We start from the raw sequence: 23,094 nt of genomic DNA, 5'->3' as shown, positions 1-23,094 counted from the left end.
ACCTGTGGAATGCTGCTGCTAAACTGTATGTCTGTCCAGGTGCCCTGCCAGCCCACCGGGGACTAGCGTGGGGCTGCGTATGTAAAAGGATAAATCTTGTATTTATGGGGGGGGGACAGGGGGTGGGTAATGTATTTAATAAATATAATGCTGTTTATTGTGGGTCATTGTACTGTTTTTAGTGTGGGTACTGAGGGTGGGGTGTTTCCCCAACGGTATGTGGGTAGGCCTCCCTTGTGGGTACTGACTGGGTGGTTAGGCCTCACGGGGGGGGGGTTAGTGTGGGAGGGTATGTAGGCATCCCGAGTGGTGGGTGAGGGTGGGTTAACCCCTTCATGACTGTAGCGGTTAATAACCGCTATGGTGATTAAGGGGTTAGGGGACATTACTTTGTACTGTATGTTTTAATTTTTGTGTCTGTTTTGCAGAAGCGGAGGGGCCATGGCCAGGATGGGGGCGGGGTAACGGTATGTGGGTAGGGGGTGAGGGTGGTTAGACCTCACAGTATGCACATTTGGTCCCCCCCCCTCCCCACATTTACATACACTGCACTGACAGCAGGGAGGGAGATTTACTGGTAACAGAAACATCTCTCTGCCTTCAGTGTAATCTGTTTAAAGCCCCCTCCCCCTAATGTGTGTTTCTGTAAAATCGCTCTCCCTTCAGTGTAATCTGTTTAACAGAAACATTAGGGGGGAGGGGGCTTTAGGCCTTTACATCTCTCTCCCTTCAGTGTAATCTGTTTAACAGAAACATTAGGGGGGAGGGGGCTTTAGGCCTTTACATCTCTCTCCCTTCAGTGTAATCTGTTTAACAGAAACATTAGGGGGGAGGGGGCTTTAAACAGGTTACACTGAAGGCAGGGAGATACAGGGAATGTACTGTATTGTTCATCATGTACATTGCAATGCTGTGTATAAAGTATAAGGTTTTTTACAATTAGATAGATGTAATCCTTGGTATTGTAAGGGTTAGCTTTGGTTTTAAATTGTGTTTTCTGGTTGGTACTTACAGTATATATTGATTTTGGTTTACTTGATTGGTTAAAATAGTTGACTTGTTTGGAAGTGTTTGTATTTACTGGTAGAGTAGCTTGCAATTGTATTGTTAACATTCATTTGCAGAATGTATATGGTGCATAGATTTTATGCATCATTTATACAATGTAAATGCAATGTACTGTGTGGATTGGAATGTTATGTTTTATATTGTAAAATCAGTTAGGATTATTAAATGGATTATTATTATTGTCTATATAGAGAAGCGTTATCTGTAGGACAGTATGATTTTGATAACCATTCTACATGTATTTGTATATTGGTTCATCATGTGTGTATATATACTGTATACTGTGAATATATATATATATATATATATATATATATATATATATAGAAACCCTGTCTTCCCATAAGAAAAGGCACAAAAGCAGCAACACTCAGATAAAGCAAAAAGACATGTATTAGCAGTTACAAAACAGCACACTATAAACCCAACGTTTCGGTCCTAGGCAGGACCTTCCTCAGGGGGGTGCTACCAGACAATGACATCCAGAGAACATATATACCCCATAGTTCACCATGTGAGGACAATTAGAGGCAGCTAATTGTACAATCCTGGAGCTCCACGAGTGCAATCAGTGTATGAGGTAGTACGGCGGCCATCTTGGAAATCAGGAGACAGAGCAATGTATGCTATCTCACATGGGCAGATGAGTACAGGCTCCCCCGGTGGACAAAAAAATCCTAGCGTCCAATGTTGCTAGGAAACGCATGTGTGGCGTCATAAAGTCCTGGGAAGTCAGCTCAAAGTAAAGTTGCGCATGTGCAAGGCTCTGTGACAGCACCAGAGTGTCATGCCGATCTGGTACCCCATTCAGTGTCAATTGCATCAGTGTGGCAGCTCCCTAAAGAAAATGACAGTGAAGGAACAAGTGAATCAACACATAAGGGGAATAAAAACAATTTCCAGAGTTGAGGGTGACTGTTTAGATGGCAAGGGGAGGGAGGGCAAGGGGAGGGAAGGATAACAAGGGAAAGGAGGAGGTAGAGCAAAAACATGCATATAAATTAGGCAATTGTAAATGGCATACTGGTTAAATATTAATATTCAGTACTGCACCATTGGGGAACAATAATGCAAAGTCCCGGCAATGGAAACCTAATTATGAGCTTCTATGCATTAATGAAGAGAAAAGGACACAGAACAATAATTCAAAAGATGCAATCACAAAAAACATCCTAATTTGAAATCTTCATTTAGTCCTCGCGGAGCCATTGTGTTCAGTTCAAAAAGCATGCGAGTTTCAAGTTGTAACAGCAATTTGCCCCTGTCTCCTCCACGGGGGCCAGCATGTGCTTGCATGATGGGCATGCATCGTAGCGTTGCCAAGCTATGCTTGTGATCTTTAAAATGTCTCGCTACCGGTTGCAGTTTGAGATCCTCATTATTCGTACAGTCAAGTAATGCCTTCCTGATGGAGGAGCGGTGCAAGCTCATACGCTCCTTCAACATACGTGTGGTTTTACCAATATAATACAGGTCACATGGACACCGGATGATGTATACAACGAATTTACTCTCACAGTTCATGTAATCCTTTATTTTAATGGCTTTTCCACTGTGTGGATGGACAAAGCTTTTCCCCAATATCATGTGTTGACAGTTTATACAGCCATGACATTTGTGTACACCGGGAGTTTTGGAGAGCCAATTCGTAGGGCTGGCATACTTGGATACCGGATCTGCCTGTGTCAATAGGTCACCTATGTTTCGGCCCCTGCGGTAACAGAATAATGGTGGTTTGGTGAAGGTTTTCCCAATTCTTTTGTCGTTTTCCAAGATGTGCCAGTGTTTCGTGATACTTCTACGAATAGTACATGATGAAGTACTAAAAGTGGTATTAATCCCAAAACGATCTGAAGTGCTGGTTTGGATGGTTGGTTTGAGGAGTTGATCACGGGAAAACCTTCTTGCCTTGGCTAAGGCCTCTTTGACCTCTTTGTGGTTATAACCTCTTGCAAGGAACCTGTGTGTCATACACTGTAGCGCTTCCTCACACTCGTCACTCCTACTGGTGATCCTCAAGACCCTAAGAAATTGAGAATACGGCAACCCCTTCTTCAGAGCATCAGGGTGGTGACTACTGGCCAGAAGTAGGGTATTTCTGTCCGTTGCTTTATGATGAATCTTCGTCAGCAGCCGGGTAGGTCCCTTGTAAACAACAGTGTCAAGAAAAACGATCTGCTCATTGCTGTAGTTGAGGGTAAATCTTATGTTTGACGGAATAGAATTCAGGTATTCCAAAAATTGCAACAGGTCTGCTTCAGAGCCATCCCATATCAGGAACAGATCGTCAATATATCTCATATATGTCCTGATATTATTAGCATATGGGGAATCATACAGGATATGTGTTTGTTCATATTGGGACATAAACAGATTGGCATACGATGGGGCCATGTTAGACCCCATCGCTGTGCCCATACATTGTAGAAAGAATTTTTTCTCGAATTTGAAAAAATTCTTATGGAGCACAATGTCTATAAGCAGAAGTAAAAATTCTATTGGCAGACCAGTATAGCCAATGAATTTGTCTAGATGATCCTTTACTGCTTCCATACCCTCAGCATGCCCAATATTCGTATAAAGGCTCGAAACGTCCAATGTGACCAGGAGGCAGTTAGTAAGGTCAAAATCCAAGGCGTCCAATTTATTGATAAAGTCAGTGGTGTCTTTTATATAGCTTGGCGTACTGACCACAATCGGCTGTAGATGTGTAAGGAATCCACTACTGGCTTTGACTATTGCCGTGCAGACCTGTGCAGTTGCAAGCTTCCTCTGGCAATCTATGGCACAGGTGCTGCCTCTCATTGCAACTTCTGCCCTGTGCTACTTCATTGGAGGAATTCTCACACACCCTCCTCCTGTGATTGGATCTCCGCCCTTTATATTCTAGGCGTTGGCTCTGAACCAGCGCCGAGCATAATTATTCCTACCTCTATGTTACTGTCTCTGCCACAAACCACCCCAGGCCTCCCTCCTAGCAGTAGCTACCCTTCCTGTCCTGTGGCCTGCCGCTATTCTCCTGTAGTGGCCTATCCTGGATGTCTGTGCTGAAGCGTTGATGCCAGCACTGGTACTGCTGCATTCCCTCCTAGCAGTGGCTACCCTTCCTTTCCTGCGGCCTGCTGCTATCTCCTAGCAGTGGCCTGCCCTGGACGTCTGTGCTGAAGCGTTGATGCCAGCACTGGCCTGCTGCTATTCTCCTGCAGTGGCCTACCCGGGACGTCTGTGCTGAAGCGTGTTGCCAGCACCGGTACCTGCTGCATTCCCTCCTAGCAGTGGCTACCCTTCCTTTCCTGCGGCTTGCTGCGATCCTCTTGCAGTGACCTGCCTTGGACTTCTGCGCTGAAGCGTTGGTTCTTCCCGACGCTGCCCTGCGGTGAACTTCGGCCAGCCTGCTGTCTCCTCCTGCTGAGATCGGCGTCATGGGCCGAGGCCGCTCCTCGCGCAGAAGCCACCCCCGCGCTCACGCTCCTAAGCTGAAGCGGGGAAATCCTGACTACCTGTTGCCGAACTCCTGCTTCCATAACGACGATGCTGCCTTCTCCAATCCTGACCCTGCGATGTACGACTACGAACTGCGCACTCCGGATCAGTCTGCGTGGACTCAGGTCGGTGATTATATAACCCCACCTCAGCCCCGCGGTCCGGTCCCGGTTTGTGGCGAGCATCGGCGTAACAGTATGCTCGGCCCCACAAAACCGGACCGCGCCGTGGCGGGGGTTGGTAAATTTTTTACTGTACCTATGTCCCAGGCTGCGGACCAGTCCCTGTTTGGAAGACCATACCTGTTTGAGAGACTGCCTCCGCCTGAGAGTGAGTTCTTATATAAAGGTTTAACCCCTCTGGAAAGACTGAGTCGTAAAGAACTCCTTACTAGATCTCAGCAATTTAAAGAGGAAAGAAAGACTCAACAGGCCCTGTCCTCCCAGATGCACCTTGCTAATTCCACCCCAGATCGAAAGACTCTAGATCAGATTCTAGATGCCGCCCGTGTGTTATACCAAGATTTTGACCTAATCTTAAGTGAGCGGGACCCTTTTCTCGCTGCTTACGCACTTTCTAATCACAATTTCTATGCTGCCAGTCCTGTTACTAAACCTGTGGGGTTACCACCCTCTCCTAAGAAAGGCCAAACCATCTCCCTGTCACTCCCCGCTAAGAAAGAAGCTGCCACGGTCCCTAGTCCTGAGTTAACCTCCCTGGGTTCTGTCCCCGAGGTTCTTTCTGTCTTAACCCCTGCTAGTCAGGCCTATGAGTCCCTCACCGTAAATCCCTGCATCCCCCAGGTCAGTGTATCTCTCCCAGCACCAGAAAATGAATCCTGTTTGCCCTCTCGTTCTAAACCAGAATTTCTAAGCTCTGTTCCCGAGGTTATTTCTGTTTTAACCCCTGCTAGTCTGCTCTGTGAGGTCCCCATAGTTAACCCTTGTATCCCGCAGACTAAGCTGAGGTCTCTAGGGCAAGAAGCTGAAAACCCTATGTCCCCACTCTCTGAGATTAGTGTATCTTTTCCTGATTCTCAGCTACAGCCTAACTTTACCCTTGAGGTTTTTCCTATGTTAACCCCTGCAGGTCAGCCCTGTGAGCCTCCCTTGGTAAATCCCTGTAGTCCGCCAGTCAAGGACACCTCCTTAGCCTCAGAGGATGAACCCCTTATGTCCCCTGATTCAGCTAAAATTCTCGGGGTTACGCCCCCTGAACTTTCGGCAATAATACTGGCTCCAGTTAAAAGTATTCTGGAGCCGTTTGTTTCTCTAAGCCTGTTCACAGAATCCCTACTCCTAGGTATTTCTCTGACCCCGTCTGTCACTCAGAGAGCTGAGACCCCTGCTTCTGAGCATAGACCCCTTTTCGTGGAATCTGTTGTCGTTTCTGATGTCCCAGACACTCTTTCCCAAATACCCACTTCAGAGACCAGCACAGTCGTGGTTGCCCTACTTGCACTGTCTGTGGTCTCCTTTTCTCAAATCCTAGGGTTTAAAGTGAACAGTACATATTATGTCCCTTTCCAAGTGACCCCTTCTGAGATCAGCATATCTGCTGTTGCACCCTTAGTACTATTACAGTCTGGGTTCCCCGTTTTGAAGGATCAAGTTTTCAAGTGTAAAACTCCCTTTGTTCCTGATTTTGTAAACCTGCAGTCCCTTCTCACTGTAGTTAAAGGTTCTCAAGCAGCCGCTGAGTTAAGCTCTGCCGCTGTAAAGTCTTCTGTTGTAGAGGCAATCTTGCCTAGCTTACTTCTGTCAGTCCTTTCTGTGATGCCTATCACCTTTACTAAAATTTCTGTTTTGCAAGGCATTTCTCCTACTAAGTCTGTGATACCTGCAATTCCTTTCATTGGTTCCAAAAACCCTGTCACTAAGTTTCCCATGGAGTCTGATGCCCTCACTAGGGATTCTTTGGGACCCAATTCTGAAACAAGTGCAATGTTCTCTGATTTCATTACTAGCAAGTTCTCCCTTGTTTCTATTGGAAAGTCTACCCCAGTTTCTCTCACGGATCATGCCACAGCCTCCGGGATCATTAAAAATGACTTTAAGTCTGGGATGCCCACTCCTGTAATAATACTGTTTCACGCTGATTCGCCCACAGTATTCGGGGTATCCACTACTGACTGTATGTCTACTACCACAAACTCAGGGTTATCGCATTTGGAACTTTCCTTTTTTTTTCCAAAAAATTCCGTCTTTAAGATGGACGTATATTTCTCTGTGTCTTCCACAATACTTGGGGTACTTGCTATTGACTGTCCTGTCCCAAGACTAGGGTTACCTCTCAAGAAGGTGCCTGGAGCTACCGATGTTAAAAACCCTATGTTTAAAACAGTAACAATTTGCATTGCTTCTCCCATAGTATCATGTGAAACCTGGGTACCTGGGATCTCTACTCCGAAGCCAAGCTTTAGTTCTCTGTCTTCTTTCTCTGTGTTGGAGGTACCCAGCTTTAACCCCAAGACTTTTTTCCCTAAGGCTGATGCACCGTTTAACCGCCTGCCTTTTTTTTTGGATAAAATCTGTTTTCTCACCTTTCAAACAGACTCCTTACACGCAGGTCTCTGTGCGGTGCCCAAAGTGCCCTTTCTGGATGGCATTTGGCCTTTCTCTAAGACAAAGATACCCTTACTGGACCTCGTCGCTTTACCTGAAGCGTCCGTCCCTATTCTCTATGGGTCCATTATGGGTATAGACATGCTTATTATGTCCTTTACCAAGGCCACAATTTCGGAGTTGATTCTCTCTAAAGATCACAAACCAAAGGAAGCGGATCCTTCTTCAACTGCCAGTACCATGACCAAGGGTTGCATACACACTGCTACAGACTCTTGCAAATTGCCTAGTATAGCAACCCTGTTTTGTATCAAAAGTACCGCTGCTATAGTGTGTAGTGTACCCTCCCGCCCCATTCCCTCGCTAACCATCACCCGGAATTCCTTGGAAGCTAAAGACTTTCTCAACTTCCTCCATGCTGATTTCACTAAAGACATTGCCTTCTCTGAAGATCCCTCTGCTAATTTTGTCCGACAATCTGTGTCCTGTGTCCCGTACTCTTGGACTATTACTATGCACCGGACACCTGGCTACTGTCCTTCTGATGTTCCCATTCCGGAGCCCTCAGGTCCCATTGTCCATGTACCAAGAACTGCAGTGCCACCGCTGTCTTTTATGGCACTCGCCAATGTACACCTGGATTGTGGACCTAATTCTCGCCGGAGACACTTCAGGCACAACTCAATGTCTCCCAGACCTATGAATGGTCCTGTTCACCCAGGCTTCTCATCCAGTGGTGGGGGTACTGTAAGGAATCCCAACAAACTATGGGCTTTCAACGCCACCTCTCGCCTAAGGAGGTTTAGGAACAATTCCATGTCCCCCAAATCTGTGATGGATCTTGTTCGTCCGGAGGTCTCACCTGAAGGGGGGGGTACTGTAAGGAATCCACTACTGGCTTTGACTATTGCCGTGCAGACCTGTGCAGTTGCAGGCTTCCTCTGGCAATCTATGGCACAGGTGCTGCCTCTCATTGCAACTTCTGCCCTGTGCTACTTCATTGGAGGAATTCTCACACACCCTCCTCCTGTGATTGGATCTCCGCCCTTTATATTCTAGGCGTTGGCTCTGAACCAGCGCCGAGCATAATTATTCCTACCTCTATGTTACTGTCTCTGCCACAAACCACCCCAGGCCTCCCTCCTAGCAGTAGCTACCCTTCCTGTCCTGTGGCCTGCCGCTATTCTCCTGTAGTGGCCTATCCTGGATGTCTGTGCTGAAGCGTTGATGCCAGCACTGGTACTGCTGCATTCCCTCCTAGCAGTGGCTACCCTTCCTTTCCTGCGGCCTGCTGCTATCTCCTAGCAGTGGCCTGCCCTGGACGTCTGTGCTGAAGCGTTGATGCCAGCACTGGCCTGCTGCTATTCTCCTGCAGTGGCCTACCCGGGACGTCTGTGCTGAAGCGTGTTGCCAGCACCGGTACCTGCTGCATTCCCTCCTAGCAGTGGCTACCCTTCCTTTCCTGCGGCTTGCTGCGATCCTCTTGCAGTGACCTGCCTTGGACTTCTGCGCTGAAGCGTTGGTTCTTCCCGACGCTGCCCTGCGGTGAACTTCGGCCAGCCTGCTGTCTCCTCCTGCTGAGATCGGCGTCATGGGCCGAGGCCGCTCCTCGCACAGAAGCCACCCCCGCGCTCACGCTCCTAAGCTGAAGCGGGGAAATCCTGACTACCTGTTGCCGAACTCCTGCTTCCATAACGACGATGCTGCCTTCTCCAATCCTGACCCTGCGATGTACGACTACGAACTGCGCACTCCGGATCAGTCTGCGTGGACTCAGGTCGGTGATTATATAACCCCACCTCAGCCCCGCGGTCCGGTCCCGGTTTGTGGCGAGCATCGGCGTAACAAGATGAAAGTCAATATACTGAGAGAGGGGGTGACATAGGGAGCCCATCGCCGCAATGATGGGTCTCCCTGGTGGAGAGGTCAAAGATTTATGCACTTTGGGTAAAATGTATATCACTGGAGTGATCGGGAATTCCTGTGTTAAGAATTTCCCTGTTTCCTCCGATATCCACCTATTGTTAATGCCAAGTTGTATAATGGTATCAATCTCTTTTTTATAAATGTGGGTGGGATCACCTTTCAGTGCTTTGTAATGCAAGCATACATTAAGTTGCCGCATTATTTCTGCTCTATATTGTTCATAGTCCATCACAACTATGCCCCCCCCTTTGTCCGCTGACTTGATAATGATTGCTGTATTATCCTTAAGTGACTTGATTGCAAGGTGCTCCTCTTTGGTGAGGTTAAAAAAGCTTCTTTTTTGATTTTTAACAGCATCCCTGGTATCCGCTTCCACCAGACTAATGAATGTCATGATGTTGGGATTATGAACCTGGGGGTCAAAAGAGCTCACCTGTTTGAAAAGTTGTGTTGTCCGATTTTCTTCATTAAGCGTAGAGTCGTCTCGCTGATATCTGCAGAAGAAGTCCTTCAAGCGAAGGCGTCTATTGAGCCTGTATAGATCTACCTCCCAGTCAAATGGGTCCAGTGTATGTGTTGGCACAAATGATAAGCCCTTTTCAAGGACACTCTTTTCCGATGGTGTTAACATGTAGGATGAGATGTTATACACTACGTCCTTCACTTCTTGGCCTTCTGGACCCCTCTGTCCTTTGATTGCCTTGGAAGAAATCTTGTTGCTGCGGCCGCCGCCCCTGCGGGTCTTTCGCCAGCGTCTGGGTCGTGGGGTGGGGGTTTCTGATGTATTACACCCCCTTGTCCTAAAAAAGGATCCGTGCGAGCAGTATCTTGGTTGTCCGAGTGATCAGTATCACTAGTGTTGTACGCACTCCCCGTGGTGCCTGCGCGTCTTCCCCTTGTGTTCTTCCGTCTTTGGCCTGGTCTCCCTGGAATCGTCTCACTGATGCCCAACAACCATTTATAGACGTGCCGTTCCTTATAGTCTGTGGTAACTTGTTTCAGTTTCTCACGTTTGTATGTGATGAGGCTTTCTCTATAGGCGTCGACTGCTACTTGTAGTTTGTCAGTCCAATTAACCTCTTTGTCAGCGGTCAGGGCACGATCATTTTTTGTTTTAATGGTGGCAATCTCAGCTCTAATGCGGTTCAATTCTTTAGTAGATTGTTCAATGACCAATATTATCAGATCCAATGAACATTTATTGAGAATACTGATCCAGCGTTTACAAAATTCTGGATCAGAACGTCCAATAGTTGGCTGATTCTTAATGCGGAACCCTCTTGGTAACAGTTTCTCACGGTGATAGTGAGAGAGGGTTGCACCATGAAGGAAAAAATCAACTTCCCTCTTGCTCAGTTTAAGCAAATCATTAAAAATATCAGAAACTTTTTCTGTGCCAAAAATTTCCTCTATCGAATCTGTATACCTGATCCTAGAAATATCAGTCTCGCTATAACACAAAGTATCTGATATAGATGAAAACAGACCCCCCACATCTGGAAATTCTTCCATAACATACAATCTCTATGATATCTATCTAGAAATATATTAAGCAGTAAGAACCACAATATAGTCACTGAGTCAGACTGCACTACAACTCAGTGAGCAAAACACAAATCAGGGTGCTCAGCTCATATATATATGTACAACAAAAAGCAGCAGCCAGCACTCCAAGCAACAAATGTAAAGTCAAGGTGCATGCTCCATAGAAATCAATATAGAAACCCTGTCTTCCCATAAGAAAAGGCACAAAAGCAGCAACACTCAGATAAAGCAAAAAGACATGTATTAGCAGTTACAAAACAGCACACTATAAACCCAACGTTTCGGTCCTAGGCAGGACCTTCCTCAGGGGGCTGCTACCAGACAATGACACCCAGAGAACATATATACCCCAGTATATACTGTATATGTATAGGGATTGTTATTATATATATACTGTATATATATACAGTATATATTTATTTCTCTTCATGTATTTATTTATTTATTTAGATTTATTTATTAGTTGTGGGGCTGCTGTGTGTGTGTATTTTTTTTATTGTGGGTAGCAGGGGTGGGTGAATGGGGTATTAGCCCCAACGGTGCTTGTTTAGGGCTTGCGGGGGGGTAGCGGGAGGGCTTAACACCTTCATGACCGTAGCGGTATTAACTGCTACGGTCGTGAAGGGGTTAAGTGCACCCCCCCGCAAGTCCTAAACTCACACCAAGGGCCAAATACCCCCCTCACCCATCCCCACTACACACAATAAAGCGGGCACGGTGGGTTAACCCCTTCATTGCCTTAGCGGTTATCCGCTATGGTAATGAAGCAGCATTTCTGTATTTTTAATAATATTGAGCAGGAGCAGGGGGGGTCCCTGAGCATTAATTTCTGGCTCAGGGAACCCCCTGCTCACTGTACAATATTATTAAAATACAGAAATGCTGCTTCTTTACCATAGCGCATAGCCGCTAAGGTAAAGAACGAGTGTTTATTTATACTGTATACTGTATGTGTTTTATTGATACTGTACATGTGCAGAGGGTCTCCAGAGCAGAACCGCACTGGTTTCAGGTCTGGGGACCCCCTGCTCCCCGAGATACAGGCCCCTTTAGGGGGTGCCGGTATCCCTCTGCTCTGCTTGGTTTACAGGCCGCGATCACGTGGTCGGGCCCTTTAAACCAAGCAGAGGGATACCGGCAGCCCATAAAGGGGGCTGTATCTCGGGGAGCAGGGGATTCCCAGACCTGAAACCAACGCGGTTCAGCTCCGGAGACCCCCTGCACATCTACACTATCAATAAAAATGTATTTCAAATGTATTTATTGTCATTTATTTATTTATTTATTTAGATTTATTTATTTATTTTTTGGCGGCTGCTGTGTGTGTGTATTTTTTTTATTGTGGGTAGCGGGGGTGAGTGAATGGGGTATTAGCCCCAACGGTGCTTGTTTAGGGCTTGCGGGGGGTAGCGGGAGGGCTTAACCCCTTCATGACCGTAGCGGTATTAACTGCTACGGTCGTGAAGGGGTTAAGTGCACCCGCAACCCCCCCGCAAGTCCTAAACTCACACCAAGGGCCAAATACCCCCCTCACCCATCCCCACTACACACAATAAAGCGGGCACGGTGGGTTAACCCCTTCATTGCCTTCGCGGCTATCCGCTATGGTAATGAAGCAGCATTTCTGTATTTTTAATAATATTGAGCAGGAGCAAGGGGGGTCCCTGAGCATTAATTTCTGGCTCAGGGAACCCCCTGCTCACTGTACAATATTATTAAAATACAGAAATGCTGCTTCTTTACCATAGCGCATAGCCGCTAAGGTAAAGAACGAGTGTTTATTTATACTGTATACTGTATGTGTTTTATTGATACTGTACATGTGCAGAGGGTCTCCAGAGCAGAACCGCACTGGTTTCAGGTCTGGGGACCCCCTGCTCCCCGAGATACAGGCCCCTTTAGGGGGTGCCGGTATCCCTCTGCTTGGTTTAAAGGGCCCGACCACGTGATCGCGGCCTGTAAACCAAGCAGAGCAGAGGGTTTTTTACCTTACAGGCCGCGATCACGTGGTCGGGCCCTTTAAACCAAGCAGAGGGATACCGGCACCCCCTAAATGGGGCTGTATCTTGGGGAGCAGGGGGTTCCCAGACCTGAAACCAACGCGGTTCAGCTCCAGAGACCCCCTGCACACCTACACTATCAATAAAAATGTATTTCAAATAATTTTTAATGTGCGGATATTTGCGCAGAGAGAGAGCAGCGGATCTCTCTCTGCTGCAAACACATCTCGCCCCCGCCATAAATACACATTTATGTATGTGCATTTACAGTACTGTATGTGTACAGTACTGTATGTTAGGGCTTATAGGGGTTGTTGTTATACAGTACTGTATATATATATACTGCATTACAATTCATGAATTTATGCCATCTGGTGGACACGCGAAGCATTGCAGCCTATTAAATCCTGATCATTATAATTTAACAGATCAGGCCCCCGTCAGCCAGGCATGAACCGTGGCTGGGAAGGCAAACTCAATGCGGCTTGTCAGAGGTGAGGAGCGGCGCATTCCAGGTATCTGCCAGGTACAAACTGGGCATTTGCTTGAATAAAGTGTGTCGCAGCAGTACATCCTAGGCGTGCCCATGTGGCTGTGGGTCGGCGTTAACCAATTCCCTACCTCAGCACCGCGGTCGCGCTTCGTTTGTGGTGAGCTACGCGTTTCAGTATGCTCAGCCACACAAACTTTGACTCCGCTGAGGTAGGAAGAGTCCTGCGCACACACGGAAGCTACCTGACTACCTTAGAGAAAAAAATTGTGGGTAGCGAGCAAATTCAGGAGGACTTTCGCACTCTCTCGTACTCTTCAGGAACTGCATTCCCTCTTGTACCTGCTGTTCCTGATCTTCCCACTACTCCAACTTTTCCTTTTTCTCAAGAACCTTGTCTACCTGCCCCAACTGTTATGGGGTGACCCTCACGAATGCTGGGGTTTTTTGAATCAATGCTTTATACAATTTGAAATGAATCCTTCACGCTAAACTGCACCCCGCGCCAAGGCGGCGTATATTGTTTCTCTCCTTATAGATGATGCTCTTGCCTGGGCCTGTCCCATCTGGGAGTGAAGATCCGACCTCACACAGGATATCGGAGCTTTTGCCCGGGAGTTTTGGAAAGTGTTTGATACACTCGGTCGTAAGGTATGTGCTTCCTCTGCACCTTTTCATGTTTCTCAATGCAATCGTTCAGTCGCCAAATATGCTCTTGAGTTTAGAACTGTAGCTGCAGAAACTGACTGGAATGACGAGGCTTTGGCCACGGCCTTATGGCAAGGATTATCGGAAGCCTTGAAGGATGAGCTGGCAGCCTATGACCGTCCCACCAATTTGGAGGAGCTCATTGCCGTCTGTATTAAGGTGGATCGTCGCCTCCTGGAGAGATGATCTGAGAAGGCTCATCATCGTACCATCCCATCCCGGATCTATCCCGGTCAGGTGAACCAAGCTGAAGTTCCTTCCCCGGAAACGTCCGAGCCTATGCAATTAGGGGGTACTAGCCTTTTCAAAGAAGAGAAATTACGATGCAAGAATGCCGGTCTATGGGGGCTATGCACTAAGCTCTGAGCTTTCGCGCCGGCCTGAAAAAAATTAGCACGTCCGATAAAAAATGAAGCCGGCGGCGCGATTCACTAAGGCCCTCAGCCCATTTTTTATCGGACGTGCCCAAAACTGGCTTATCGTGCGTGCAATGTATTTTCCCCTGCTAGCGTTCTTAACCTTTACGTACGCTAGCTGATAGAAAATAAGCCACTTGTAACATTTGCATGGAGATTTGTCATCTCCATGCAAGGCTGTTACAGGCGATCATACAATAAATAAATACATTTTAATTATAGTGTACATTAGCAGGGGGTCTCCGGAGCTGAACAGCGTTAGTTTCAGGTCCGAGGACCCCCTACTTCAGGAGATAAAGGCCCCGTTATGGGGTGCCAGTATCCCCTGCAGAATTTCAATGTCCCGGTCACGTGACGCGGAAGCTTGAAAGTGCAGGGGATACCAGCACCCCATAACGGGGCTTGTATCTCCTGAAGTAGGGGGTCCTCGGACCTGAAACAAACGCGGGTCAGCTCCGGAGAGCCCCTGCACATCTACACTTTAATTAAAATGTATATTAAAAAAAGAATTAACAAACATCAATACACGTCCCCACTCCCCCCCTCCACCCTAACACATACAGTACAATAATGTGCAAAATTACAATTATCCAGATATGGATAATAGATTATTTGCCCATTATTAAACACTGCATTAGCATATCTAAATAAAGTCAATAAAAACAGAAGCCAGCTAATCCAATCAATACAAGCAGTAACAACATCAACAATGAATTAATTAAACCATTAACCAATGAAACCAATTAATTCCTAAACCAACTCAAAATGAATAGTAACACTAACCAATCAAACCAATTAATTACAACAACATTAATAAATGTAAACATTAAAAGACAAAGAAATACATTCAAACTATCTCTGAAAGAACCATAAAATGCATTAGCTAACATAATACAACATTAACTACAAACGAACACCAATCGCAAACATTTTATTACATTAAGCATGAAAAAAACAAACAATGACATCCACATAAGAAACTGACATAAAAAAACCAACAGCAATACCAAGCCAGAAATGCCCCACAAATATTGGCATAATAATGTATTAATCTGTACCCAAAAGTGATACAGATTTATATATTATCAGCCAATGTGCCTCCCCCAAAAAATCAACAATCACATCCAATGAAAAAACCTGTAAAAAAAGACATTTACAAACATTCAATATATTACTTACCATTTGAAGCGGTGGCCCTCCGACTCCCGGGGAAACAGGAAGCTCACATACTTTGAAGGCCTCCAAAAGCATCCGATGCCATCCGCCATGAAGATCCGGATCAGGTACCCCAATCTTCTTTTTTCTTTCTTTAATCACCTTCTTCTATCTTCATCTGTCACCATTTCTTGTTCTTCTTTATCTTCTTTCTTCATCTGTCAATCCGAAATACCCCATGTTAAATCCCAGCCGATGCTGTCTCGTCGGCTTCTTGGGCTCAAATGAGGCGTCACGGCCTTAAATAGGGCTTGTGACGTCACATTTAGCCTCAAAATGGTTAACAGCCACCTGATTGGCTGTTCAAACCATGTTCCGACTTTAATTTTTTTTTTGACATGATGTCACTTAAAGGGAATGGTGCCAGCCAATCAGAATGGCTGTGCTTCATTTGCCTTTAAGTTGACGTCACGATGCCGGTGTCACATGGTATTTCAGCCAATCAGATCGTGGGAACCAACCATGTGATGCCGGCCATCTTGGATTTCATGACGTCATCTTAAAGGCAAATGAAGCAAAGCCATTCTGATTGGCTGGCATCATTCCCTTTAAGTGAGGTCATGTCAAAAAAAAAATTAAAGTCGGAACATGGTTTGAACAGCCAATCAGGTGGCTGTTAACCATTTTGAGGCTAAATGTGACGTCACAAGCCCTATTTAAGGCTGTGACGCCTTATTTGAGCCCAAGAAGCCGACGAGACAGCACCGGCTGGGATTTAACATGGGGTATTTCAGATTGACAGATGAAGAAAGAAGATAAAGAAGAACAAGAAATGGTGACAGATGAAGATAGAAGAAGGTGATTAAAGAAAGAAAAAAGAAGATTGGGGTACCTGATCTGGATCTTCATGGCGGATGGCATCAGATGCTGTTGGAGGCCTTCAAGGTACGTGAGCTTCCTGTTTCCCTGGGAGTCGGAGGGCCACCGCTTCTAATGGTAAGTAATATATAGAATGTTTGTAAATGTCTTTTTTTACAGGTTTTTTCATTGGATGTGATTTTTTATTTTTTGGGGGGAGGCACATTGACTGATAATATATTAATCTGTACCACTTTAGGGTACAGATTAATACATTATTATTACAATATTTGGGGGGCATTTCTGGCTTGGTATTGCTGTTGTTTTTTTTTATGTCAGTTTCTTATGTGGATGTCATTGTTTGTTTTTTTCATGCTTAATGTAATAAAAATGTTTGCGATTGGTGTTCGTTTGTAGTTAATGTTGTATTATGTTGGCTAATGCGTTTTATGGTTCTTTCATAGATTGTTTGAATGTATTTATTTGTCTTTTAATCTTTTCATTCATTAATGTTGTTGTAATTAATTGGTTTGATTGGTTAGTGTTACTATTCATTTTGAGTTGGTTTAGGAATTAATTGGTTTCATTGGTTAATGGTTTAATTAAATAATTGTTGATGTTGTTACTGTTTGTATTGATTGGATTAGCTGGCTACTGTTTTTATTGACTTTATTTAGGTATGCTAATGCAGTGTTTAATAATGGGCAAATAATCTACTATCCATATCTGGATAATAGTTATTTTGCACATTTTTGTACTGTATGTGTTAGGGGGGTGTATTTAGTTAGAAATATTGTTTAGTACAGGCAGTCCTCGGTTATCCGACACAATGCGTTACTCAAAATGGCGTTGTAAAGCGAAACGTTGTAAAGCGAAACACATTTTCCCATAGGAACACTGTTTAAATGAAAGGTTCTATTCCTGAAGGCATTTTTAACACTAAAATACACCAAATATTTTATGCAGACTATAAGATATGCAGCACACACATAAATTATATACTGTATATACTGTATTATATATATAATATAACATAATAAATAATATATTATATAGTATAATATATAATTATATAGTATAATATTATATATATATACGCTCTTACGACGCTTTGCAACGTTGTTTATGTTAATGTGTATATATATACACATACACAACGTTGCAAAGCGTCGTAAGAGCGTTGGATAAGCCATTTTGGCGTTGTAAAAATGAATATAGGTATGCATTTCATAGCGTTGGATAAGCCATTCGTTGTAAAGCGAAGCGTTGTAAAACGAGGACTGCCTGTATTTTTGTTGGCACAACATTGGTACCGCAGGCCCGCGGGGACCCCGGGACTCCCGCGGGGACCCCGGGACGGCCGCGGGGTCAGCCGGGGACACCCGCACGACTCCCGCCTTCCCTCAGGGACCCCTGCAGGGTCAGCCGGGGACACCCGCCGGCCTGTTGTATTGGTTTTGCGCCTGCAAAAAGGTAAACAAAGAATTTTTTCTAAGTCCAGCTTTTTTTATCACCTGCCTCTAGCTGGTGAGCTTTATTCAGCGCAACTTTCACGTACGATCAGTTTGCGTTTCTTAGTTAATCCCGCAGAAGGGAAGGATTCAGCGTAAACAGCTGATCGTACGAGCAAAGTTGGACTTTGAAAAAATTTCAAGAAAAAGCCTGTTTTAGAGCGCAAAGTGCGTGTTTGCGCAGCTTAGTGCATAACGCTCGGCGGAACTTCACATTTTAAAAGCACTTTGCGCTCTTAAAATGACTTATCACTGCTTAGTGCATAGCCCCCTATGTCTTTATTCTGTTGTTTCTGGACATTTTGGATATTTTTGTCCACAAAAGTCGGGAAACGCAAAGTCGCCATGAGACCCTGGGAGTCTCATTGGGAACGCCTTTCCTCTCCCCTATTTCTACTGACAACCCTTCTTGCATTCTTGTCCTCATTACTCTCTATGGGGAGGGCTTCCAAGTATCTACGCTTTCGGAGGAAACTTCATAGATCAAGCTTTCACAGAACGCCATCTGGTTCAGACCAGGCACAGAAAGAAGCCCATCGCTCTTGAAGCCATTGACGGAAGACCTCTGCAGCCGGCTTTCATCTCCTTGGAGACAGAGGTGCTTCAACTCAAGGTACAAAACACACACCTGGAAAAGATCCAATTCAATGTTATTCATACTCCCTCCATGAAACGCTCGGCCTGCCCACAAGCCAGACGAGACCCCGGGACTGAGGTGGAAAGGAGTAATACCACACACCTAGCAGTAAACGGGGGCACAGCCGGAGTGTGGAAATAGCGTAGGTGGTCCAGGTAACAAAAATAGAAAAGGTACTGTACTTGACAACGCCAGCGTAAAAAGGTAATGTCCGTAAGCCAATGGTCGTGGGATGGAGAGAGCAGCGTAGTAGAGTGTCCGTAAGCCTGGGTCGTGGAGTGGAGAGAGCAGCGTAGTAGAGTGTCCGTAAGCCATGTCCAGGGGATATAGAAGCCAAAGGTCAAGATCCAGGGAGGTCAGCAGAATATCCAGGGACAGGAACCTGAAAGACAAAAGGGGCCAGGCAACAGCAGACAGCACCAAGGTACAGAAGCTATGCAGAGCAAGGTGGTAATGGTGAGGGGAGACTAAATAGGGGGCTGGGACCAATCAGAGAAAGGGGAGGAACGGAGGAGCAGCCCCAGGGAGGACCTGATAGGCTCCAGCATCCCAGGCACTTCTCCCCTATCAGAGCAAGGGGAGGAGCGGAGGAGAGGCCCGGGGAAGGATCTGATAGGGGAGAAGGGCCTGGGAGGTGGGCCTAAAGGAGCAGGGGCAGGGAAGCGTGTGATGCGCGCGCAGCACCTGAGGAGGTGGAGTCAGGCGCACGGCGCCAGTAAATTGAAGCCTGGGTCCGCACGCCCGTAAGGGTGACGCGCGTGACCCGGAAGTGTGGGAGAAGCCATGGGGGGTGCCGCGAGGAGTGAGGCACTCCGCCAGGGAGCCTGGGCGACACAGAGACAAGGAAAGGAGGCGCTGGAAGCGGGTGTACCCGTGGCATGGATCCTTACAGTACCCCCCCTCGAGGGTCGGAATCCGGATGAACCATCCAAGGTCTAAGGGGAAATTTTTGGTGGAATCGTTTGAGTAGAGACGGGGCGTGAAGATCCGCATGCGAGACCCAAGAATGATCCTGAGGTCCGTATCCCTTCCAGTGGACCAAAAATTGGAGCTTGCCCCTGGAGATGCGAGAGTCAATGATGGACTGGATTTCGAACTCCTGTTGTCCTGGTACAATGGGGGGAGGAGGTCGAAGAGAAGGATGAGCGAATCGTTTGCCTTGGATAAAGGGTTTCAAGAGTCTACATGGAGGGAGGCTAGCGAACCTGACAGGCCACAGGATTAATTTGTCTCAGAATAAAGAAAGGACCCAGAAACCTGGGAGATAGTTTAGGGGTTGGGGCCTTCAGTTTGATATTTTTAGAAGAAAGCCAGACCTTCTCTCCAGGTGCGAACTTATGGGCCTCCCGACGAAGCCTATCTGCTTGTCTCTTCTGTCTTAGCACGGAGTCCTGTAAAACTGTTTGAATCCTCCTCCAAGACCCCTGTAAGGTGGATACCCTATCATCTGCTGCAGGAACTCCGGACCTGGAAGAATACATGGGAAGACGGGTAGGATGAAATCCTTAGTTTCCAAAAACTGTGATTTTTGAGTAGACTCATTCTTGAGAGAGTTAATCGCAAATTCTGCCCAAGGAAGTAATTCAGCCCAATTATCCTGAGAATTGGAAGAAACACAACGCAAATACTGTTCGAGGGACTGGTTCATGCGTTCAGTCTGCCCATTAGTTTGGGGGTGGTAGCCTGAGGAAAAAAGATGTGTAATACCCAACCTCTGGGAAAATGCACACCAGAATTTAGAAACAAATTGAGTACCACAATCCGAGACAATGGCCCACGGGACGCCATGAATACGGAAAATTCCTTTTACAAAAATATCCACCAAAGTACTGGAATTGGGTAGACGCTTGAGGGGAACAAAATGAGCTTGCTTAGAGATTCTGTCAACAATTACAAGAATAGTAGTCATACCATTAGATGGGGGAAGATCCACGATGAAGTCCATAGCAATGTGACTCCAAGGACGGTCCGGGACCGGGAGGGGTTGTAGAAGACCGGAAGGCTTTTGACGGACAGATTTATTTTGTGTGCAGACTGAGCAAGAGGAGGTGAAAGCTCTAATGTCCTTTAACATATTGGGCCACCAGAAGGTTCGCCGAATCAGATCAGTAGTCTTTTTAAACCCGGGATGGCCGGCAGATCTGGAGGAGTGACCCTATTCAAGAATTTTGAGATGAAAACGTGGGGCTGCATAAAGACGACCATCAGTGACTTCTAGCCCTTCGGGGACCTGTGCTTGAGACTCCAAAATCTTATCCAGTATGTCAAAGGAGGTGGCAGAGATAAACAATTGGGGGGACAGAATACTCTCCGGGACTTCCTGTGACTTCTCCTCAGTGATAAACTGACGGGACAATGCATCCGCTTTGATATTCTTTGTCCCAGGAATATAAGAGATGATGAAGTTAAACCTTGAGAAGAACAACGCCCAACGAGCTTGACGGGGCCCAATACGACGAGCACCTTCAATGTAAGAAAGATTTTTGTGGTCAGTCAGGATCAGAATGGGTTCCTTGTTTCCTTCCAGAAGATGTCTCCACTCTTGTAATGCCATCTTGATGGCCAACAACTCCCTTTTCCCCACGTCGTAATTTCTTTCTGCTGAAGAATTATTTTTAGAAAAAGGGTGTAGTTTATCTTCGGGGGTGGTTCTTTAAGAGAGAACCGCACCGGCTCCCACGTCGGAGGCGTCAACTTCCAAGGTAAAGGGAGGTTGGGGACGGGATGTCGCAGAATGGGAGCCGAGACAAAGGCTCTTTTCAGAGACTCAAAGGCCCGGCTGGCATCCAATGGCCAAGAGGAAGGATCGGCCCCTTTTTTGTTAAGAGCCGTAATGGGTGCTACCAAGGTAGAAAAACCAGCAATAAATTTCCTATAATAATTTGCGAAACCGAGGAAACGCTGAATCGCTTTTAAAGAGTTAGGTTGTGGCCATTCGAGTACAGAATTGAGCTTCTCTGGATCCATGCTGAACCCTTGATCCGAGACAATGTATCCCAGGAAGGTAGTTTAGGATTGGTGAAAGACACACTTCTCCATCTTGGCATAGAACTTGTTGGCCCGTAAACGAGAGAGCACCATCTTGGTATGGAGAATGTGTTCCTCGAGGGTTTTGGAAAAAATGAGGATATCATCCAAGTATATAATCACAAAAGAATTCAATAGATCACGAAAAACCTCATTCATAAAGTCTTGGAAGACTGCAGGGGCATTGCACAACCCAAACGGCATCACCAGGTACTCATAGTGACCGCTGCGCGTGTTGAACACGGTCTTCCACTCGTCTCCACTGCGAATGCGAATCAGGTTATAAGCCCCCTGTAGATAAAGTTTAGACAAAATCGTCGCACCTTGCAGCCTATCGAAGAGCTCTGGGACAAGAGGCAAAGGGTAGCGATTCTTGATGGTAATCTTGCTTAGGCCACGGAAATCGATGCACGGGCGAAGCGTCCCATCTTTCGTTTTTACAAAAAAGAATCCTGCTCCGGAGGGAGAAGTGGATTTCCGGATGAAGCCTTTTTGAAGGTTTTCTGTGATATACTCGGACATGGCCTCCGTCTCAGGCAAAGATAATGGATATGACCTGGCTTTGGGAAAAGGAGCACCCGGAATTAAGTCAATCGGGCAGTCGAAAGGGCAATGAGGGGGAAGCTCTTCGGATTTGGTCTTACTAAAGACATCCAGGAACGCCTAATAGACGTCCGGTAGTGTAGCGTCTTGCGGGGGAAAGGTTTCCAAGATGGCCAATACCGCAGCGGACGGAGAAGACGATTCCACCTGGGAGGATCTCCATTGAACGGGGAACTCGGCAGTCCAATCGATGATGGGATTGTGTAGTTGCAGCCATGGTAAGCCCAGTATAATTTGGGCCGAAGGGGAATGGATGACATCAAAAGAAATGAGTTCTAAATGTCCATCATTCATAGAAAGTTCAATGGGAAGTGTCTCCAAGGAAATGAAAGCTGGCTGCCGGGGTCGACCATCGATAGCCTCCAATCCGACCGGAAAGGCCTTCTCCCGGAGTGGAATGTTGTGCTAAATAGCAAAAGCCTGATTTATGAAATTCCCCCTGGATCCAGAATCGAGGAAGGCCAGAGCGGGGGTTTGAATGCTGGCATACTTAAGGAGGACAGGCAGTAAGATGCGTTTGGGAAGACCCTGTGCGGGAAAGGGAAAAGAATAGATGGTACCCAGGGAGATTTCCTCATACCTCACTGGGCGTTGGCTTTTCCCGGCCTCAAGGGACAACGCGGCAGGATGTGCGACAGGAGATCTACAATAGAAGCACATAGTCGCTCCATAGGAGGCAGTTGATGACTGCCCAGTTGCATGGTTTCCGGAGCGTCCAATGCTGGTAGAACAACAGCAGGAGACCTGGAATTAGAAGACATGGAAACAGAAGTACGAGGACGTTAACGTTCAGCCCGCCTCTCCAGAAGTCTTTGATCCACCCTGATGCACAAAGGGATTAGGGCCTCCAGTGAGGATGGCCTCTCACGAGCCGCCAGCTCGTCCTTTAAGGATTCCGAAAGTCCCTGCCAGAAAGCCTCGGAAAGTGCCCCATCGTTCCAATCAGTCTCAGCCGCGATAGTCCGGAACTCCAGAGCGTAATGTGCCACTGATCTCCGACCTTGTGAAATGTCGAACAAGGAGGAAGCAGCCATATCACTATGTCCAGGGGTGTCAACGACTAAACAAAATTCTATTTTAAAGTTAGGGAAGTTGTAAGTGAG

This window comes from Ascaphus truei, chromosome 4 (genome assembly GCF_040206685.1).
Source record: "Ascaphus truei isolate aAscTru1 chromosome 4, aAscTru1.hap1, whole genome shotgun sequence".
NCBI lineage: Eukaryota > Metazoa > Chordata > Amphibia > Anura > Ascaphidae > Ascaphus > Ascaphus truei.
The sequence above is the reverse complement of the archived record's forward strand: the minus strand, read 5'-3'. Positions refer to the sequence as shown.